Source organism: Macrobrachium nipponense, chromosome 1, assembly GCF_015104395.2.
Source record: "Macrobrachium nipponense isolate FS-2020 chromosome 1, ASM1510439v2, whole genome shotgun sequence".
Taxonomy (NCBI): Eukaryota; Metazoa; Arthropoda; class Malacostraca; order Decapoda; family Palaemonidae; genus Macrobrachium; species Macrobrachium nipponense.
The window spans coordinates 173,223,309-173,240,179 of NC_087200.1; the positions used below are offsets into that span (position 1 = coordinate 173,223,309).

Genomic DNA, 16,871 nt, shown 5'->3' on the forward strand with positions numbered 1-16,871 from the left:
TATATATATATATATCTATATATATAATGATATATATATATATATATGATATACTGGAAAAATGTTCTGTTACAACAGAATTCCATCTAATAGAAGGAGCCCATAAAAAAATGATATTGTTATGATACAATAAAGTTTCATACATACTTACCTGGCAGATATATACATAGCTATCGACTCCGTCGTCCCCGACAGAAATTCAAATTTCGCGGCACTCGATACAGGTAGGTCAGGTGATCTACCGCCCTGCTCTGGGTGGCAGGACTAGGAACCATTCCCGTTTTCTAATCAGATTCTCTCTTCCACCTGTCTCCTGCGGGGAGGCTGGGTGGAGGGTCTTCAAATTGTATATATCTGCCAGGTAAGTATGTATGAAACTTTATTGTATCATAACAATATCATTTTCATACATTCAACTTACCTGTCAGATATATACATAGCTGATTGACACCCTTTGGTGGAGGGCAAGAGACAGCTAACTACTGACTAGACAGGTAAACAACACATGTTGTAGGTATTTATAGACCTTGGTTCCTACCTTATCAGGTGGAAGACTTCGTGACTGCTGTCTAGGAGTCTGCTTCACCCAAGAGCCTTAGCGAGATAGTGATCTGTGGCCAAGAGTTCTTGTGGATCTGTCGATGGGGTCTCATCCACTTACTCGACAGAACCTAACTGGCATTTGTCAATGGAGCACATCCGCTTATATGACAACACGCCTTTATTTAAGGAGCACACAACCGATCCCGATCACCCGAACCTAACACCCGTGTTAGTTCTAAGATTGCCAAGAGCTATCCCCAAACTCTTAGCAAACAACCACAAACTCAATAACCACACATACAATAATACAAAAAAAAATATTCTTTTTGTACCCCTCTAAAAGTCAGCTGTCACTCGATCTCCTAGTGAAGAGAAGTGAAGGTCGCCTGTGCGACACCTGACACTTCCATGCACAGGAAACTCAAGAACACATCCAACAAGAGGGTTACATACAATATTAAGGATCGGTGCTAGCTCCCATTAACCCAGAACCGTCTGTGCTGACACAACGGACCTAGAGAAAAACATTTCTCATACGTAACTCGCACGTCTTTTAAATAATGAGATGCAAACACAGAGTTGCATCTCCAATAAGTTGCATCCAAAATGTTTTTAAGTGACATATTTCTTTGGAACGCCACAGAGGTTGCGATTGCCCTAACTTCGTGGGCTCTCACTCTTAAAAGATTAAAAGAATCATCTGGACAATTCTTATGAGCTTCCGTAATAACACTTCTAACAAAGAAGGCTAAGGCGTTCTTGGACATTGCTCTCTTGGGGTCTTTTACTGAGCACCAAAGACCTTTTTGCGAACCCCCCAACTGCTTCTTCCTGTCCAGATAGAATTTAAGAGCTCTAACTGGGTGGGCAAAGGGATCTTTCTGCCTCTCTGCCCACCAAACTAGAAAGTCCTTTAACCTCGAAGCTCCTGGGCCAGGGATTCGAAGGGTTTTCATTTTTGGCAAGAAAGAGAGACTGGAATGAACAAATTGCAGAGTCTCCTTTGAAGCCGACTCGTGATTCAAGGGCGTGCAACTCACTGACTCTTTTTGCCGTTGCAGGAGACAATCAGAAACAAACCACTTTCTAGTGATATTACGAAATGAAGCAGTGTGTGGTGGTTCGAATTCTTCGGAGGATAGAAATTTAAGAACCACATCTAAGTTCCAGCTTGGAACCTTAGGTTCAAGTGACTTTGATGTTTCGAAGGAACGAATGAGGTCGTGCAAATCCTTATCATTCGTTAGATCTAATCCCTTGTTTCTAAAGACTGCTGAAAGCATACTCCTGTACCCCTTAATAGTCGGTACAGAGAGATGCGACTTTTCTCTAAGAAACAGAAGGAAATCCGCAATTTCGGTCACAGAGGTACTGGAATGAGGACAGCTTCTTCGACCTGCACCAGCTTCTGAAAACTTCCCACTTCAATTGGTACACTCGCCTAGTAGATGATCTGCGGGCTCTAGCAATTGCGCTTGCTGCCTGGCGAGAAAACCCTCTCGCTCTGACAAGTCTTTCGATAGTCGAAAGGCAGTCAGAGCAAGAGCGGGTAGATTTTGATGGTACCTCTCGAAGTGGGGTTGTTTGAGCAGATCTATTCTGTTTGGAAGAGATCTGGGGAAGTCCACTGTCCACTCCATCACCTCTGTGAACCAAATTTGAGATGGCCAATACGGAGCAATCAGAGTCATTTTGGTTCCTTCGGATGCCACGAATTTTCTGACTACTTCCCCCAGTATCTTGAACGGGGGAAAAGCGTAAACATCTAGCCCTGACCAGTCCCCCAGGAGAACGGCGTCTGTTGCATAAGCCCTGGGATCTTCCACTAGGGCACAAAATGTGTCTATCCTTTTGGAGAGGAATGTGGCGAAAAGATCTATTTGAGGCTTCCCCCAAAGGTACCAAAGGCTCTGACAGACTTCTGAGTGGAGTGTCCATTCTGTGGGAAGGACCTGGAACCTCCTGCTCAGTCTGTCCGCTCTCACATTCCTCTCCCCTGGACAAACCTCGTTAGAAGAACTACCTTCCTTTGGTTCGCCCAAATCAACAGATCTCTTGCCAGCTCGTACAGAGCGAAAGAGTGAGTCCCTCCTTGTTTCTTGACATAAGCCAGAGCGGTCGTATTGTCTTGAGTTTAATCTTTTTGTACCGACCTTGGCCATCTGACTATTGTGTTCGAAGCTCTTTAGCGCAAGGTGAATTGCTAAAAGCTCCTTGCAATTTATGTGCCATGACACCTGTTTCTAGCCGACCAGGTGCCTGACACTTCTTTGGGATCCCAATGTTGCACCCCAGCCCGACTCCGACGCGTCTGAGAACAATGTCAGGCTTGGGTTCCGTACTTGCAAGGATACTCCTTTGTTTTTCTTTTAAGGGAATCAACCACCACTTTCTTTTAAATGATTTTTTATTTCCTCTGAGATTGGAAACGTGTCCGAGAGCTGTCCTGTCTTCCAACTCCAACTTCTTCTCAGGAAGAACTGAAGCGGACGAAGATGTAGTCTTCCTAGGGGAAAGAACTGTTCGAGCGAGGAAAAGGGTCCCCAGAAGGCTCAGCCATTCCCTCGCTGAAGTGCGCTCTTTCCCTCGCTGAAGTGCGCTCTTTCCCTAAGAAGTTCGATACTGTGGCACAGCCTTTCCTTATTCTCTCTTGAGAGGGAAAAACTCGAAAACCCGAGAATCCATCTGAATCCCCAGATAAACCACGTTCTGGCTGGGGATCATCTGAGACTTCTCGAGGTTCACGATCAATCCCAATGATTTTGTCAATTCCGGTGTTGTTGACAGGTCCTCCAAACACTGCTTTTGAGACCTGGCTCTGATGAGCCAGTCGTCCAGGTACAGGGAGACGTTTATCCCTTTCAAATGTAAATGTCTTGATACATTTTTCATCACGTCCGTGAAGACGTTGAGGAGCCGTGTGGAAAGGCCGAAACACAGGGCCCTGAACTGATAGATTCTTCCCTCGAACATAAATCGAAGGTACTTCCTCGACGAATGGTTGGATCGGGATGTGGAAATATGCGTCCTGAAGGTCTAGGGACGCCATCCAATCTCCTTGACGCAGTGCTGCAAGGACTGAAGCAGATGTTTCCATGCTGAACTTCTGTTGTTTTACGAATTTGTTCAGCGCACTTACATCCAGTACCGGTCTCCATCCCCCCGAGGCTTTTGCTACAAGAAACAAGCGATTGTAAAAACCCCGGGGAGCTGCAATCCAGCACCAGCTCTATTGCTCTTTTGTCCACATCTGTTCCACCATCTGACGAAGAGTATCCATCAGAAACAGGGTCCCTGTATCTGGCGGACAATTCCCTCGGTGATGTTGTCAAGGGAGGAATGTCCTTTAATGGGATGTAATAACCCTTCTTGATGATGACATCGTCCAAGGATTCGATCCTATGTCTTCCCAGGCTTTCGCAAAGAAATTAACCTGGCTCCTACAGGTGTCTGGAGGACAGAATTCTCACTTTCCCTTCTTAAAGGGACGGAAGGAAGACCTGCCCCTTTTCTCGGTTGACTTCCTTCTGGCGATAGATCTAGCTGGAAGGCCTCCTCGAAAGGGCTGCTGCTGAGCTGGACGAGCCACTTTCTTTTCCTCACTGGCCACAGGCCTATTTTTCCTTGAGGATTGTCTAAGGAGATCCTGGGTGGCCTTTTCAGTCAGTGGGAATGGGCAATATCCTTCACCAACTGCGAGGGAAAAAGATGTTCTGAGAGAGGCGCAAACAATAAGGCGGATCTTTGCGAAGGAGAGACGGCCTTCGTGAGGAAAGCACTGTGAACCGCCCTCTTCTTTAAAACTCCTGCACCAAAGAGGGAGCATACTTCAGCCGATCCATCCTGAACAGCCTTATCAATGCATGTGAGGATGCTATTTAGGGTTTCTGGGTCCAGTTGTTCCTTTTTCATGAGACTTCTTGGCAAGAACCCCAAGGACCAATCTAAGAAGTTAAAAACTTCTAAAGTGTGAAAAAGCCCTTTGAGGAGGTGGTCCGTTTCCGAAAGACCCCATGTTACTTTTGCTGAATTCAAGGCGTGTCTTCTCGATGAGTCTACTAAACTCGAGAAGTCTGACTCAGCTGAAACGGACAGAGACAATCCCATATTTTCTCCCGTTTCGTACCAAATGCCTCTCCTCCCTGTAAGTTTAGCGGGAGGCATACAAAAGACCGTCCTTCCTAACTCCTTCTTCTTCTTGAACCAGGAGTCAAGAGATTGTAGCACCCTCCTCATAGATATAGCAGGCTTCATTTTTAGGAAAGAGGAAGACTTGTGCGTTTTCGTGCTCGAAAACAGAGAGCGTGAAGGAGGAGCGGCTCGGCATTAAAGAGTCTCCATATTCTTCCAAGAGAAGGGACGAAAGAACTTTGTAATTAGAAAATCCTTCCTTCATTTCATCCTCCGAGGCATCTTCTGGGTTCATAGGCTCGGAAGGAGAAGGCTCCCTTCTTTCTTCTGTTTCTTCCCTTACTCTCTTCCTTTCTGAAGAAGCACTCCTAATTGAAGAGGGGCTAAGAGTTACTCTCTCTTTGCTAAAAGATTGACGCTTGGATGACTCCTGTCGGATGTCAGGCTCTTCATGCAGGGAATGCGCCTGGTGTACAGCAGGAGTATCTCGCCTGGAAGGAAGTAACGTGTTTGGAATACTCCTGGTGCTTGGCAGGCGCAACGCGCTTCGAATACTCCTGGCTTCTGGTAGGCGCATCTTGTTCCGAATACTCCTGGCGCCTGGGAGGAGTATTAAGTTCAGAATACTCCTGGCGCCTGGGAGGAGTATAAGGTTCGGAATACTCCTGGCGCCTGGGAGGAGTATTAAGTTCAGAATACTCCTGGCGCCTGGGCGGAGTATAAAGTTCGGAATACCTCCTGGCGCCTGGGAGGAGTATCGAGGTCCGAAGACTCCTGGCGCCTGGCAGGAGTATGTCGCTCCAAATACTCCTGATCCTTGGAATGCGTATGGTGTTTAGTAGGAGTATTGATCAAGGTAGGCGCTTTTCGTTTAACAAGCGCTCTACTCCTAACAGGATCTTCTTCTTCAGTTAACTCTTGGCGCTTGGTTGAATATCTTGAACGTTGTACTGAATACCCTGGCTCTTTGCGCCTACTCGGAGCCTGGCTCCTGGCTGGAGCCACACTCTTGACAGGAGTAACTTCTTTTTCTGAATACATCTCTCCTGTCTAACGGGCCGTTCGTCCCCCCAGAGATGGCCGCTTGTGCGACAACTCCCCTGTAGGGTTCGTCGCGCCCGACAGGAGATCGGTATTTAGATCTTTTAATAGGAAGCCTATCATCTTCTTACGAGTAGGCTCCTTATAAAGAACTCCTACCAACGAGGCTAATTGTTCCTGCATATTCATTAAAATTTTCCTGGTTGAGGAATCTTTTGAATCAGGAGAGGGAGATCTGGAAGGCGCTCTAGGATCTCCTCCAGACCCAGAGTCTGAATGTTTTCTAGCCTTCTTTATTACCGAAGGCGCTCCTTCTTCAGAGAAGCGCTCGGGACTAGAATTGAGCTCATGTTCTTTCATACTCCTCTTCAGCGGACGGGAAAGTTTCGACTCCTTCCATCCTCTTCTCGGAGAGGGCGAACTAGAAGACGAAAAGCACTCTCGAAGGACGCTTTTCCTATAGCGGTCCTTGGCAGTTTGTGATGATAGATTCTGCCGAGGGGACGCCTGATCGTTGGGGATTCTCCACAACCCCCGTACAGCTTTCGACTTTCCTTCTCCTCCGGGCCAGGGAGCTTGGAAGAGGTCTAGGCCTGGGAGCGTCGCAGAGACGACCAGACGCCCCCTCCACTACACTGGGGACACTAATATCACTAGCGAAACCACATTCACTTTCCTTACCTTCCAATGCTGCCATTTTTTTCCTGCATTTTCTGAAGGGAAGCTCTGAGTTCCGCTATTTCCGAAGCAGAACTAGAGGGATTAGCAATTTGTGAACGGGCTGAAACAGAATGGGCATGATTATCAGAGGAAGAAGCTACAGAACTAGACAGTAAATCATGAGATGTAGACATTCTGCGGGTTTTGTAAGCCGCCTTCCTCTCTCTATCTTTCTCTAACTTCTTCAAGTAAGAAGTTAGATTCTTCCACTCTTGCGCACTCAATTTCTCACACTCGTTACACGTATTCTCAATCGAGCATTCAACCATTCTACAACCACTACATGTAGTGTGAGGATCTACCGAAGCTTTCGGAATCCTCACCTTACAGCCCTCATTCACACACACTCTGAAACTAACACTAGAGTCAGACATATTCACGAATTCCAAAAACCAAGTCCAAAAACAGTCCACGATAGCGAATGCCAAACAACGATCCAAGTACGTCACCAAATATCAGCGAGAGATGATCAAAAGCGTTGTGAAAAAAGAATTCTAGTCAGGAGGAAGTCAACAATGTTGATACCACCGGCGACAGAGAGAAATCTGCTTAGAAAACGGGAATGGTTCCTAGTCCTGCCACCCAGAGCAGGGCGGTAGATCACCTGACCTACCTGTAGCGAGTGCCGCGAAATTTGAATTTCTGTCGGGGACGACGGAGTCGATAGCTATGTATATATCTGACAGGTAAGTTGAATGTATGAAAACACCAAAATATAGAGAGAAAAGTACCATATTTAAGAGACTGCGGTCTCCCTCTTCAGGTGTATGAATGAGAAAAGTTTACAGAAAAGGTGGTATTTATGGTCCCCGGTGATAATCTTCCTTTAATCTTCTTAAGCATTGGTTGAATGAAAATCTTGTCAATCACATCTGAATCCCATGCTCCTTTTGAGATGTTCATTACCTGCCTCTCTTTTATTAAGGCCGATTCCATAATTTGACTCTTGTACCGGGAGTTGCTGCTATAAATTATACATGACAAATTCTAGTTTATTCTATGGTTATGTTCATTTATATGGTTGAAAATAGCCGAGACCTATTGTCCATACCTAACTAACCATTTGTGTTGTATTAATCTCTGGGGAAGTGATTTTCCTGTAAATCTGATGTAAGATTGGTCACAGTCCTGGCATGGGATTTTGTAAACCCCGGAGTCCTTGGGGGATGTCTTTTGTTGGACGTTAATCAGGGATTTGGCTAAGGTGTTTGGGTAAGTAAATGCAAAAGGGTTAGATTTTCCGAGGGTCTGAGTCACTGTCTTAATCTCGTCCAGGTGAGGAATTTTTATTTTATTGTTGGGTGTCTCTATGGTCTTGTCTTGAGGGGTTCGGTAGAAAATTGCATTTGCTTTGTGAATTGCTTTCTCAATTATATGGTCAGGATAATTTAAAGACGAAAGTTGCTTACAAATTAGTTCAAATTCTTTTTCCAGGAAATCTGGGGAATAAATTCATAAGGCTCTTAAGAGCAGGTTGCTGGCTACACCTATCTTGATAGCAATGTCGTGATAGATAAAGTAGTGAATGTATGAAAGTGAGAACGTTGGTTTTCTGTATATGGTAAATGTGTATTCTGTCGTGTCTCTAATTATTAAACCATCAAGAAAAGGAATTTTGTTGTATGTTTCCCATTCAACTTTAAATTTGATGCTGGGCACTAATGCTTTTAATTTTGAATGGAATTCATTAAAATTGCCCCATCTATTATCCCAAAATGTTAGAATATCATCTACATATCTCATCCACAGCATGTTTTGGGTTTTATTGCATTACTGTACATAGTTTCAAAGTATTCCATGTACAGATTGGCTAAAATAGGACTTAAAGGACTACCCACACTACATCCAAATTTTTGCTAATAGAATGACTCCCCAAATGAAAATACGGTATTAGATGCACATAATTCAACTAACTTTATTATTTTGTCAAGCGCCAATGGGAAATGATCTGAATAGGGGGATAATTTTTCCCTCAAAAACTGAAGAACGTCCTGTACTGGTACTTTTGTAAATAGGGAATCTACGTCAAGGCCTAAAAGTTTTATGTTGTGAAGTGGTATATATGTGCTTCTCTGAATATGTGACAAAAATCTTCCGAATGTTTAATGTGACTGGGAGAAAAAGTGCCTAAAAAAGGGGAAAGGACATCAGCTGGGACAAATTCAAAGGAAACCAACCCCCAACCCCTTGTGTGCTTCACATCATAGCTCAGACCATGGAGCTCTTGTACCCTCTTCGAAGATACCAAGGCCAGGAGGAAAACTGTCTTGAGCGTCAAGTTCCTGTCAGATGAGCAATGCAAAGGCTCATATGGACCCTTAGTGAAGCTCTTGAGAACCAAGGAAACTTTCCACATTGGAGGCTTGAGCTCCCTAGAAGAACTCGACTGCTCAAACACCTTAACTAATAAGGAAAGTTCCCAGGAAGAGATGTCGATACCTCTAAGGCGTAACACTAAACTCAGGGCCGCCCTGTAGCCTTTAATGGCAGAAACAGACAAATGTTTCTCATCTCTGAGGAAGGTCAAAAAGTCTGCTATTCACTGAATAGAGGTTGAGAGTAGAGAAAAACCCCGTTTACGACACCCATCACAGTAGATCACCCATTTGCCTTGGAAAACCGTAGAGGTCGACCTTCTAAGACTGCTGGAGATATGCCCTGCTGTTCTCTGAGAAAAGCCTCTCTCTCGGACAAAATACTTGATAGCCTCCAACTGTGAAGATAAAGGGATTCTACTGACTAGTGGAACCTTTCCACATGCGGCTGACACAGGAGATACTGCCAAGGGGGAATTTCCCTTGGAACCTCCAACAACGATGACAGCAGATCTGGAAACTAACCTGCCTGAGGCCATAGAGGGGATATGAAAGTCATCATGAGACCCTGCGAACTCATCAGCCTGTTCAGAACCTGACAGATCAAACAAAACGGAAGGAAGGCATACACCTCCAGGTTGTCCCAAGAGTGATGGAATGCGTCCTTCGCTAACGCTAAAGGATCTGAAACCACTGAACAGAATATCTCTAGTTTCCTGTTGAACCGAGTCACATAAAGTTCCAGCATAGGTCTCCCCCAAACCTGGAAGAGCTTGTCTGCTACTACTTGATGAAGGGACCACTCTGTGCCTAGGATCTGATCTCGACGACTGAGTTTGTCTGCAACCACATTCCGTTTGCCTGGGATATACCTGACTGAGAGCTCTACCAAACTGCTGACCGCCCACTGATGAACCTCGATGGTCACGGTGTGAAGTTGATGAGAAACCAGGCCTCCCGCTTGTTCACATAGGCGACCACCGTAGTGTTGTCTGACATAAGAATGACAGAATGTCCCTCTACCTTCCACTGAAACTCCTTCAGACCCAGGAAGGCTGCCTTCAACTCCAAGACGATATGCTGCTGTTTGTCCTCTAAACTTCAAACACCTGAGGCAATGTGGCTGTCTAAATGAGCCCCCCCCAACCTGCGTGGGAGGCATCTGAAAACAGAAGGAAGTCCAGTGGGAGAGAACGCAGAGCAACACCGTTCAAAAGATTTTGGTCGTCCAACCACCAACGAAGGTCTTCTCACACTTCCAGAGACAGAGGAACCTTTAACTGGGGTGAGTCCCCCACTGGAGACCAGAATTCCCCCCGTCTCCATTGTAGAGACCGAAGATGAAGACGCCCATGAGGTACCAGCTTCTCCAGGGAACACAAAACTCCCAGAAGAACCTGCCACTGATGAGCTGACTGATGCGGTTCCAAGAGGAAGTCACGTGCCACCACTCACAACTTCTCCAACCTCTGATCCGACAGGAAAACTCTTGCAACCGCCGTATTGATGACCATGCCCAGGTAGAAAATCCTTTGACTGAGTATGAGGTTTGACTTTTTGTGGTTGACCACAATGCCCAGTTCCAGAAAAAACCGAACCAAACGATCTCTGTCCTGCAGCACCTTTTCCCTGAAACCTGCTAAGACCAACCAATCGTCGAGGTACCTCAGCAAACGGATCCCCTGAGCATGGGCCCAACTTGATACAAGAGAGAAGACCCTTGTGAACACTTGAGGGGCTGTGGTCAGCCAGAAGCACAGGCTTTGAACTCGAAGACATTGTCCCCGAGAGAGAAGTGAAGGAACTTCCTGGACGTCGGATGAATAGGGATCTGGAAGTATGCGTTCCTCAAGCTTATCGACAGCATGAAGATGCCTTCCCTCACAGCTGCCAACACTGAACGCGGGGTCTCCATCTTGAATCTCATCTTCCTGATAAAGTGATTCAAGGTGGATAAGTCAATCACAGGTCTGCAACCTCCTGACACCTTGGGCACCAAGAAGATGTGACTGTAAAACCCCGGAGATGGATGCACCATTTCCTCTATCGCATCCTTGTCCAGCATCTTCTGCACCTCCTCCAGAAGAGCCAAGAACTTCAGAGAATCTGGAGGATACACCCTCCTGAGCTGTGGCTTGTCCGAGAGGAGGAATGGCAGCGCTGAATGGCCTTTGCTGCCCCAGTGCTTGGTGTTACACCTAAACTTTATAAAACCAACCAACCAACCCACCTGAAGGACATCTACCACCCACTTTGCCCCATAACTCAAGCCACCTGGCCCAATGACCCACCAAGCACCCCTCCACCCGTGGCACAGGAGAGGGAGAGGGAGTGGCACCTAACCTACCGACAGCCCCCTTTACCTCTACCCCTGGGGCCCCTTCTCAGTTTAAAGAAACGGGAGCGGAAGGGATGTTGGTCCTCTGACCTAGTCTGGGATGAACGGGGAGGCCCTGCTGAAAATGAACTCCACGACGGCCTACCAGGCGACGATCCGAGGATGAGACTCCGACTTAGACAGCCTGGTGCACCAATCTGTCCTTGGTGTCAGCCCGGTCCGAGGGAACAAGAACTGAGACTCCAACAGATCCCCATTCCTCTACGCCAGCAAGAACTCAGGGTCAACTGATCTTTCCATCCTGGATAAAGCCGCGTCTCTTCTAATCAGGAGAAGGTTAGCCCATAAATTAACACTAAGGTGAGCCATATATGAAAACGCATTGCCTCAGGACTGCAACAAACTGGCAAAAGAGGAAGCACTCACCAACCCTTCTGGGGACCTGTCAGAAGCTATCTTGGCAATGACCATAGACCAGAAGTCCAGCCAGGAAACTGTTTGCAACATGGAGGCTGCCGTAGATTCCAATGCTGAGGCATCTTGTGGAGACAACGATGGAGGTACCGACCTCACCTGCTCCAAAGACAATCCCGGCTTCAGGCGAATGACGTCCGGGGTAAGATGACATGACATAAAAAAGGCAGAGTTCGTAGCATAGTTCCCTATGCCTCGTGAGAGGTGGGGGTAGCAGCTTGGCAGAGCCCCTAGAGCGAAGCGAACCATTCTGATACGAAATAGAGGCATTAACCTTATGCAAACGTGGCCCGGCAAGGGAAGTTGAAATGAAGACTTGGGATCCTGCGTAGCTCTCAGCCAGGCTTCTAAGCAGGAAGGAGTGTAAGACAACCGAGCCTGAGTCCTACTCTCCAAATTGTTGAAACCCCAAATGAGAACAACAATTTCTGAAAAGGAAGACAAAAACTATTATGTGTCTCCCTCCGCCTGTTCTGGCAACGGAGGCTGACGACGAGAAGGGTGAGCAGGTTAATTTAAAACGCCTTCCTCATTCAAATCAATTGAAAAACCAGCAGCCAAACAGCCCGAAACACCAACTAACCTGTCTGGGTTGGATCCAAGCGCCAACTCCCGCAACGAACCAACCACAACACCAGGAACATCACAGGCGTGGCAGGCGTAGGAACGTGAGCTGGAGAGGAACCTCGAACACTCGGAAACGAATGAGAATCTCTCGGAGTCGAGCTCCTGGAAGTACCAGGGAGAGGGGCAGGCAAAGACTCCTGCTGCACCAACTCCGCACTCACAACCTTTGACCTCTTGACAGGAGCCTTGAGATCCTTACGGCGACGAATAGGCCCTGGAGACGGAGAAGTGGAAGCACCTGCAACATGTGCATGAATGGGGGGGGGGTTGCAACACGCTCACGACTCAATGCAGAGGACGAAGCAGCCACTGCAGAGCGCACAGGGGAAGATACACTAACACTTTCCGAAACACCAACAATCTCAGGAACACGGGCGTGTTGCACCTCACTCGCAGGCAAAGAAAGAGCAAAGTCCTTAGCCTTCCAACGCCTGATACGCCGACACGGCAGAGATGGGGGAGAAAGAGAGGAAGACAGCACTGGTTCCTTACGCAATCTCTTCGCAGGAGGCAGGGGCGATGCAACACGTTTGCTTCCAGTCCTCCCAGCTGACATGGCAGCCAACTTATCTTCCAAAACAGAGTCCAATCTCATAAGAACTGCCTGGCATAAAGCCTAAGACGGCTCAGCAAGAGAAGGCTCCGACGACATGGAAGGGAGATGCAGTGAACCGGACGGCAGAGATGATGTCACGGCAGCAAACGATGACGACACAGATGAGCGAGGCAGCACAGAGGAGACGACTGGGAGTGACGTTATCGATGGAAGTGACGTCATAAGTGGCGATGACGTCACGGCTTCCCCTCGATCCGAACAGGAAGCAGACACCACTAGCGGAGGGATACAAAATGACTGACCCCGTGACATCACTAGCGGGGCTGACACCATGGCTTCCCTCTGACTTGAAAAAGCGGCAACTGTCACTGGTGGAGCAATACAAAATGGCTGACCTCAGCTACCAACGAAGACGAGGCCAGGAGGAGGGGGGAGGACCTGGACAGCATGAGGAGGGGGCAGCGAGCATCCATGAAGTGCATCAACAAACCCTCCAAGGACAGAGAACCCTGTAGGCCCATCGACTTCCAAAGCACTGCCATCTTGGATGCCTCCTTCTCAGGAATCAAATTAACTCCCGAAGAAGAAGGGGCGACATTAGAAAAATCAGCCTGAGGGCCTCCCGATATTTCCAACGACAAATCGATGGAAGAAAAGGAAAGAGAAAAAGGCACAACACTATTATGGGGTGTGACTGCAGCAGGTGACGAAGCATTGGGAAGAGGAGAAGAAAAACTCTCCCAAAAAGAAAGAGTAGAAACCCTACGATGCTCCCTCTTTCTACAAAACAACCTCCACTGCTCTTTAGGCCACACACAGCATTCCATGCAAGGATTCGTTATTGTACAAACATGTGATGTGGAGATTGGTCGCAGCCGAAGCCAAAAAACAAGAACACGGAAAACCTGAAATTCTGGGGCACATACGTTGCCGAGGCTGAGAAGGAGCAGAAGCAGCCATAATAACAGCACACACACACACACACACTTACTAAACACAATCGAAACAGGCAATGAACCAGGTAAAGGCCGAGAGAGGTCAAACACAACTCTTGTCCAGGCGGTTAAGAAAAGACACGCGGTGGCGTAGGCGCATGGTCCTTGACCACTCTTCATGAGATATATGCACGCATTGCCAGATCTCACAAGATTCCATGCTTTCATCTGTGATTTAACCGGATCCAGCTAGGCGCTAGAAATTATCCTATTGTTAAGACCGAAGGTTTGTTTGCGTATGAACAATTGATAAATATCTTGATTTCTTCTGGCACATAAACAGTAAACTACCTCCTTCTGTCTAACTAACAAAAGACTGGTGAATCTGGAAATTTCACATGAAGATTAGGCATAAACACAGTTAATGGGGTTGTGATGAAAGAAAGAAATGCATCACACAATCCTGAGATGCAGTAAACCTCTTTGCCATCCACAATTTAAAGATTAATAGTTTTCAGGGCCAGATTATTTTCTTTAAATTAATACTTACTCTCTCCATGTTTTGCTTCCCAACCAAGCTTCTGTCCAATCTTGGAGAAAAGCTTTCTAACAAAAGCTGCAAATGAAGAATGAAAGTCGGTGTGTGAAATAAGCTGATTAAGACGTGCCACACAGTTATGAACTGCTGACCAAACTGTGTAGTCTATTTCATCTTCAAAGGCTTGCAACAATCTTAAAATTTCCACTGTTTTAGTATGACCAGCTTGTACCTGAAATTATAACCCACATTACAGTATAAACAAGTTACTTAGTTACAATATACATACTCTAAATCATTCAGATACTACCACAAAAAAATATGAAGATTACTTGCAAGTACAGGCAGTCCCCGGTTATTGGCGGGGGTTCTGTTCCCGACGGTGTGACAATAACTGAGGATCAGCACTGAAAATCCAGTTATCATCATCTTTAGAAAAATGCTATAGAACTGGATTGCTGATAACCGAGGCCACTGGTAACTGGGGACTGCTTGTAACTGTCCCTTGTAAGGGCCCCTGTGGCAAAATGTGACTGACAATGTCATGAAAATTAAGTTATTATTCTTTTATTCTAACAATATTCTACTGAGTTTTGCAAAACTATTTTTAGGAATACTGTGAGCAGCGCAAGTTGGGTTTTCTTGACATATTTTGGCATATCCCATTTCCATAAAATTATTGCAGTGGCCAATTTGAGGGTCTACAACTATCTAGGATGACTCCAGAATTTCAAGCAGATTTTCACCTGGTCAGTTGAGACAACTGAGATCTGAAGTGCCTACCTCAGAAAATGGCCACTCCTTGTCTGTCTTCCCAATAATGTACACCCAAGTTTAGCTCCCATATTCTCTCTGTCATGCTCTTCATTTTCTTAGTTACAGTACTCCATACATTTGCATTTAAAAATTTGTCCTTGATAATTGTATATTCATTCTGAGAAGCAACCATACTTTGTGTATGTGATATGAAAATGTTCCTTCTGAGTCTGGTGCACAACCAAAGGGTAAGTATTGTAGTACTATTTTCATTTTGAATAGCCATCTGTTGACAATAATACAAAAAAATTTGGCGTATGATCATAGGTTCAAGTTTGAAGCTTTTTTTGCTTTTGGATATCAAACTTGGATTGTGATTATTTTTGTGTTAACTGGTTTTCCCATGGTAAATATATTTTTTTATTCAGGTGGTCCCACATAGAGCATATTTTGAATTTGATTTAGTTTTGAAGTTTAAAATTAGTTCAGATAAAGCTTGTTAGTATTAATAGATTAATCTTTTTCATATTTACTATTTCATTAATAAGTGTGTGTGTTATTTTTGCTATCAAGCCACAATTTACTTATCTGTGTAATCCTGGCAAACAGTGTAAAAGTTTTCTGGCAAGATTACAGAAAGAAAATAAAATTATTTGTAATGTATACATATAGTGGGCAGGTTTATTCACCAACAATGACAAGCCATTTCATAATAAATGGTCTGAGCAGCAGTGAAAAGTAAATAATTGTTAGGTGGCAGGAAATGCAGAATAAGCAGATTAAAGAATTAACATTTCACTACTCCATGAGCAGATAGAAGGTTTATGAGACTTAGTCTTTCTACTCACAGCTGGAAAAGATAGGCCATATAGGAGGCTTATTCAGTTTGTGCTAAGAATATAGATAGTAATATACATAATTGGTGCCACGAAAATCAAAGCAATGTAAACTGCACGGGATCTGTTCATCACCATTATCAGATGCAGACATACAAATCTTCATTCTGAATTTTCAGAAGCACAAGAAAAACCCCAAGTTCACTTATTACCAATTGTTCTAATACCATCAGGAGCAAAAATATTTCTGGGTTCTCAAAATGGAATGCTAACTATGTCTTCGTAGGGTACACTCAGTTGTTTTTCCGTGCAGATACAGTCGCTAAATCTATGAATGCCAGGATTATTCATTCAGTACCATGTGGAACATTTTTGGAGTCTAGCACACAAATCAGTGATTTACTAAAATAACATTTAATAAAAGGATACTAGTAAGGAAGGACACCTTGGGTGGTAGTAGTAAGACTTGGAAGTATAAGATTACTAGATGGAGTTCACCCAACATCTCTCTCTCCCCTTTTAAAGAAGTCAATACAAAACATTCTCTCTCTCTCTCTCTCTCTCCACCATTAATGCAAGTTCCTTATATCATTGGATTCTATACAAAAGTTAGCATATTTCCATAGGATATTCAAGGGAAGTCTATCCCTAGGAGAGGATATTATTCCCATGACAGCATTCTGGAAATAACCTCAGCTCCCTTAGACTACTGGTTCTATTAAACAAGTGGTTACCATAAAAACCACTGATTCAAAAATGGTGTATATGACATGCATTAGGCAGTATCAAACACCTAGGTGACAGGATGAGTTATAACGTCAGAGAATGTTTATAAGATTACGTTAGAAAGATTTATATCTGATTTTGTTGCCATGTATCATATCACTGTAAAACTTTAGATTCTAATATTTAATACAGTAGAACATACTTTTGTACACAGTAAACTAACATTATTTGCAGTTTCACTGAATATGGAATGGTCAATATGATAGCTAGTCAAGTCTGTCATGGAATCATATGATTAACAGTCATCTGCAATAATCAGTACATATATTTCTTAT

At 45.0% G+C, this 16,871-nt stretch overlaps 1 pseudogene; it reads right to left on the reverse strand.

The window, feature by feature from the left end:
• LOC135219853 (puromycin-sensitive aminopeptidase-like) overlaps positions 1 to 16,871 on the reverse strand; it is a 185,904-nt pseudogene that overhangs the window by 32,439 nt on the left and 136,594 nt on the right.